Below are 6,292 nucleotides of genomic sequence, written 5' to 3'. Positions count from 1 at the left end.
AACTATTTTAACTGAGACTTTAGACCAAATTGAAAAGAACTTTTTCAGCTCTTTAAAACCTTTACCGACCCTGAACTAAATTCAGCGTATGAACTGATTAATTCCCTTTATAACAAATCGGCAATCTTCTACAATTATGCATTATTTCATTTAAATATTGCTTTTACAGCTTCTATGTGCTTTTTTTAATGTTTCAAACGCATTACTTATGGCATGCTCTTTCAAAATTTTGAATTCTTTGTAAACGGCTCTCTGAGTATCGTAAGATATGCGCAATTAATTTGAATTTCTTAATGTAATAAAAGATTACTAAATATTCTTATCAATTAAATTCTTGCTTTAAAAACTGACTTTTAAGTAGATGTCAACAGAGATATACAATATTCCAATTAAAAAACCGACCAACAAAAATAACTTTTGATCTAATGATTGGATCTTCACGCTCTAGGACTTAATCTAATGATTCAAGGAGTGACCTCAAGTCAAATATGCTAACTAATTAGTAGGGGAGAGTGGGGTCAATTGTAACAGAGCAAAAATTTCGAGTGTCGGGTTCTAGATTTGGTTCCTAGGTGCCGCACAAGATGTATTTAATAAATTCACATGTACGCCCTTGCTGGCAACCATTTTTATGTACTTTTGTAAGAGTTACATCACAAAAGATATTTTCACGTTACGTAAGTACTTTTTTTGGTATTAGAATATTATATTGTAACAAAGTAATTTTGTTTAAACAAATAAAAATTATTAACCGAATATGTAAGTGGACACCTTAATTAACATTTCAATAAAAAAAATTTTTAGTTTTGTTAATTAACTAGCATTGTTTTTAACAAATGAAGCTGAAATGGCGTCTTGGAGACGATTGTAACAATAAGTAAAGGGACGATTGTAACGACTGAAAATAAATAATCTTGTGTTTACAAACCATTACATAACTGTTTAAGAACCACCAATAGTTTCCTATATCATTTATATTATGTTGCTTGTGCATTATTTTATTTGTCACCTTTCACAGCATAAATTAATATTTTTAACCCCTTAAAGTTAAAAGTTAACCCTTTAGGTCTCTGCTCATTATTATTTTTACTCCTAAAATATCACTACTATTTTGATCAATAAAAAAATATATCACAACTATGATAATATGTATAATTAACTGTGTTTTAGTTGAATTTATGAACTGTTACAATTGACCCCGTAAGTGGGGACAATTGTAACAAGTGCACGACTGTCGAAAATTGTTAATAACTGATATAATAACATTTAAAATAAGGTATTTATTTTCTTTCTAGTAGAGGATAGTCTACTTTACTCGTCTGTCAATTAATACTAATAATATATTGGATTATTTGTTAGTTAAAAATAGTTAAGTAAAAAATGTTACAATTGACCCCACTCTCCCCTACAGACAATATTTTAAATTACGAAATCAGACACGCAAACATTGAATAAACATACCTTTCTTTCGACAACCTCAGATTTCCGATCCTCAAAATAAATGGGGTAGTTGTAATCTGGGAAATATGGATCTATAGTTCAGAAAGGAGAGAGGTCGAAAGTTTGAACCCCTTAAAGTTAATTTCTTTTGCGCATTACACTTTTCTACATTACTACAATTTCTTTTGCGCACAATTTTTTTTAAAACGCACAGTAACAGAATTCGTTTATCCGAAGATATTTGCATGTAAAACATAACTTTTAATATAAATCTTTTATTTTTTAATTATTTTATTTAATAATAGTCGAAAAACTTTTAATTGTAGGGTGTGTAATTGTAAGATATTTTTTACATCACTGTAGGAATGCAATTTTAAATCGAAAAGTAGAAAATTTGAACGAAATCGTTCGAATGATTCCTGAGAAATTGAATTTTAACTATATGACTTTTTTTAAGGAGTATGTGACGAGGTCACCCCCTCAAACCTTTTAGGTTGAGTCCTTGAAAGTGAAGATCCGATCATTAGATCTAAAGTTATTCAGGGTAATCTGGTTTTTATTTTTCTCACTATACAAGTTGTTGACATGCATTTAAAAGTCAATTTGTAAAATAAGAATAAAATGAATACCAATATTTACTAATTTTTTACTAGATTAAAAAATGCAAATTTATTATGCATAACTTATGAGAGATTTTTTAAAAGAATTCAAAATTTCGTAAAAAAGAAAGCCATAAATAATGTGTCTGAAAAACTGCACAAATTACGTTCTTTCTGCGGTTAACGATCATTCAAATAAACTGATAAATAAATAAAAATTTCAAATTAGGTGTTAATTAGTCGAGATTGAGCGTAATAAAGTAATCAACTTCGAAACACAGCTTATTAATCTTATCAAGAAAGACTAAGATAATAGATGCACTGAGGCTGATTACTTAATTAGCCCACATCAATCGATTAATAATCATTGAGTTCTTTATTTAGGCTAAAAGGAAATTCAAAATTTCTGAGCGTTAAAAGAGTTACCCTAAAGAAAAGCGTTATTTTAGCTCTCAAGCTAATAGTTCGGAGTAATTTCAGCAGTTCTTATTTCTAAGGGGAATTTAAATAAAGGAAGATTTATGATAGAAAATATCACATTTCGTTTAGTCTCTATCCCGCTCTATTATTCTCAAACCGATTTTAGGAATCTCTTTTTCGAGACATAGATTCAAAAGGTTGTATGTTTTAAACATTTAAATCGAATAGGAATGGAATCGAATAAAAAATTTTAACTTTAAGAAAAAAAAATGGGGAGATAAAAAGACAATTATTGGAGTTCTAAAACAAGCTTTGAATAAAACATTTATATTTTTCTTTAAGTAGCAACAAGGTTTTTTTTTTAAAAAAAGTAAAGATATATTACTACTACTACAAACCACTAGCTTTCGAAATATTTCAAGATATTTGCAGAATTGTTAATAAGTGAAAATACTTTTATCTATAATAACAAATGTTTCATATTTAAAAATAAAATGCTTGTAAGCTGTAAGTGCATCTTTTGAATTTAGTAATTAAATAAAAAAATGATCTTAAATAAAATAATTAAGCTTATTTAAAATATCAGTGAATAATATGCTTGTTTTAATTACATCCTTTAATTTGATGATTAGAATTTCTAATTATTAATAAAGGTATTTTAAAATACATTAGCAAAATAAGTAAATTAGCATTGTTTTAAGGTTGTATTGACGGCTATTTTTTATTTGGCACTTTTGTATTATACCAGGATTGCAATTCAATTAACTACGATAAGAAATTATCGAAATATATTTAGTTTAATATTTTTTTCCAAATATTCTTTATGATAATTGATACAATTTTGCTCTCGTTAAAAATAATTTACATAAGGTTTCTTTTACATTCGGAATGGTGTTATTCATTTTGAAAACCTGCGATTTGGGTGGATCAATCGTTTCTTCTGGAGTTAAAAATCATGCATAAGTAAAGTGCTAAAAAATCGGACCATCCTGAATAATTTTTGATATAATCAAATTTTAAAAACGTCTTGCATTTAAAATTTGTTTCCTCAGGAACTATTCAAACGGTTTCGCAGTTTTTTGTATTTTGCCAATTAAAATTATGTTCCATGAAATGATGTAAAAAATTTTATACCTTACAATTCAAAGTTTTTTTCGGCTGTTATTAAATAAAATAATAAAACGCAATACATATTTACTAAAAGTTATTTTTTACTTGGGATTTTTTTTAGATTAACGAATTATATAATTGTGAGCAAAACATTTTCAATTCACTTAAAAAGATTTCGAGATATGGCGAAATATGCAAAAAGGAAAATTATCGTTAAAAGGTCCAAACATTGAACTGCTCTCCTGACCAAACTATGGGGACCATCTCAAACTGGGGCTACCCCCTATAGTTTGGGGGTCAGTAATCCGAATCCATTTTAGAAAAAAAAGATATGTTTACTCAAAGAAAGTACGTTTTTGTGTCTGATTTTGCAACTTGAAATATCGCAGTCGCTAATAATATTTGAGGTAGTTTATTTGAACCATTAAGAATGAATCCTAAAACGTGAAGATCCGATCATTAGATCAAAAGTTGTTCTGGATGGTCCGTTTTTATTTTCTGCACACTATTCACTAATGAGTGCTAAACCAGACTCGTTTTCGCTTTATTTTGAGAAATTCTTTATTGAGATTTTTAAGACGATAGGTGAAAAGCTGCAATGTCATAGTGAAAAATGATTCCGAGTCAAATCTGAAATATTTTTTTCAGTCAAATATTTAAGTCACGACTCATAAATATTTTAATAATTTCCAAGGCAGATTTAGTTTATTGTTATACCATTCTGTTACATTTTTTAAGAAATTATTCAATGTAGACTTGCTACTACAGTGAGAAAAAAAATATTGACAAAATTACCAGATTTGTAAATTTAGTTTATTTATGTCGCATTAGAGCTGTACAATAGGCTTTTGGCGACTATCTGGGGAAAATTCCCTAGGATGATCCGAAGACATGCCATCAGAATTTTGATCCTCTGCTGAGGAAATGGCTCCCCGCCTTTGTATCTCAATGAACTGAGCTTGAAAGCGAGCTCTTTATGGTGGAACAACTTAACCAGGACCGATACTGCACACCAACTGTTTCTAAATAGGCTAATCAAAGTGGTCACCCACCAGCACACTGACTGCAGCCTCAGGTGCTTGACTTCTGCGATCTATAGGGAACCGTGTCTTAATGTTCAGTCCACTGTGGGATCAAAACTACCAGAATATGGTAAAATGTACCATGTTTCTGACTCTATGGGAATACCAAGAAACTCAGCAATTTTTACTGAAGCGACTTGGTACTGATTTTGGTAAAATTAACAATAAAATATTGTTTTATAGCAATAGTTCATAATAATAGTTTTATAGCAATTTTATAGTATTTTGCAAATGTTTTAAAATTAAGAAAATTTATGATGATACAGTAAAGCATGGCATAAAAACCTTTAATTTAGAAAAATTAAATTTCTAGTTTTGTATTTCTTACTAAATGCTTGGTAATCAGAACTGTAATTTTAAAAAATGGATTTTCCGGTAAATCGTCACTATATGAAAGCAGAATTTACCAAATGCCTGACTGAAATACTGTATATTTTGATTTAACTACACAGATTTATGGGGTTGGGGGGTTCAGAAATGTCGTTACCATACAGTAAGTTAACTTAACAGAATGTTTTCTCCCAGTATGGATATCCAAGAAACAGGACACTTTTGTCTAAGATAATTGTCATCCAAAAAATTATTTTCTTGTCGTAATAAATTTAGAAAATCAAGAAATTTATAATGGACCAGAAGATATTTTATTAGCTTCGGTTATGATTAGGCTCCTGCTTAATTTAGAGTTGAGTTATATTCCCTTTATACAATATAAATCTCTAAGAATGACTTAAAAAATAAGATTATTTTATTAGAATTTTATATTGTTTTTTTTAATTCTTCAGACAAACTTTCAATGTGGTAAAAAGAGTTTTTTAAAAAAAATTTAAGCAGCTGATTTCAATTGATATCACGCGAGAAAGCTACGGAACACACAATGAATTGACATTAGCAAATAGAAAATATCTGCCTTTAGAAAATCAGAATGAGCTTATTTCAAAATATCAATGTCATATACTTGATCTTCATAAATTTAAAATATTTAATAAATTGAAGTAAAAAAGCGATAAAATTTAAAAACGAAAGGCAGGAATATAACACCTCCATTGTTTAATCCAAGCTGAAAATTCTTCCATGGGAGCAAATTAAAACCGCCTCTAGTCCTTCCCACTTGATTCTTCCCATTCAATAAATCACGGCTCGTTCAGAAAAACATAATTCTTGGGCGTACCTCACTGAAACAGCTATTATCGGAATTTTATAAAGTACCTGCAACCACCCCTTTCCAGAAATTCATTTTTACTTTCTTTGTTTAGCACCGGAAGCTGTGACATGTGTGTACATTCCCGAAGGGAGGCTCCCACAAAGCCTCCAGGAAATCGACTCCCACGAAGCAGAAATGATTTCCAGTCCGATTGGTGCAATCCCGAGGGCAAACTCCTATGTCTATCGATTGAATAACACCCATTCAGATTGACTTCCTTTCTTAACACGGCGAAGTATTATTGAATTGAGAGGTTGAATGGATCTCTCCAATACCTTTAATTATTCACAAGACGCTGTGGTGGAATAAATTAGGCATTAAACACTGCGAAGCATTCAACTTAAGGGCGACTGGGGATATGACCTAATATTGCCCCTGGGTCCATTTCAGTTCATTTTAATTGATTGTTGGATGATTTCTTTCGCTTGGACTTCCATATG

The sequence above is a fragment of the Parasteatoda tepidariorum genome, chromosome 11 (assembly GCF_982258835.1).
Source record: "Parasteatoda tepidariorum strain Cologne lab strain chromosome 11, Ptep-v5.0, whole genome shotgun sequence".
NCBI classification, from domain to species: domain Eukaryota; kingdom Metazoa; phylum Arthropoda; class Arachnida; order Araneae; family Theridiidae; genus Parasteatoda; species Parasteatoda tepidariorum.
Note: the sequence above shows the minus strand (reverse complement) of the source record.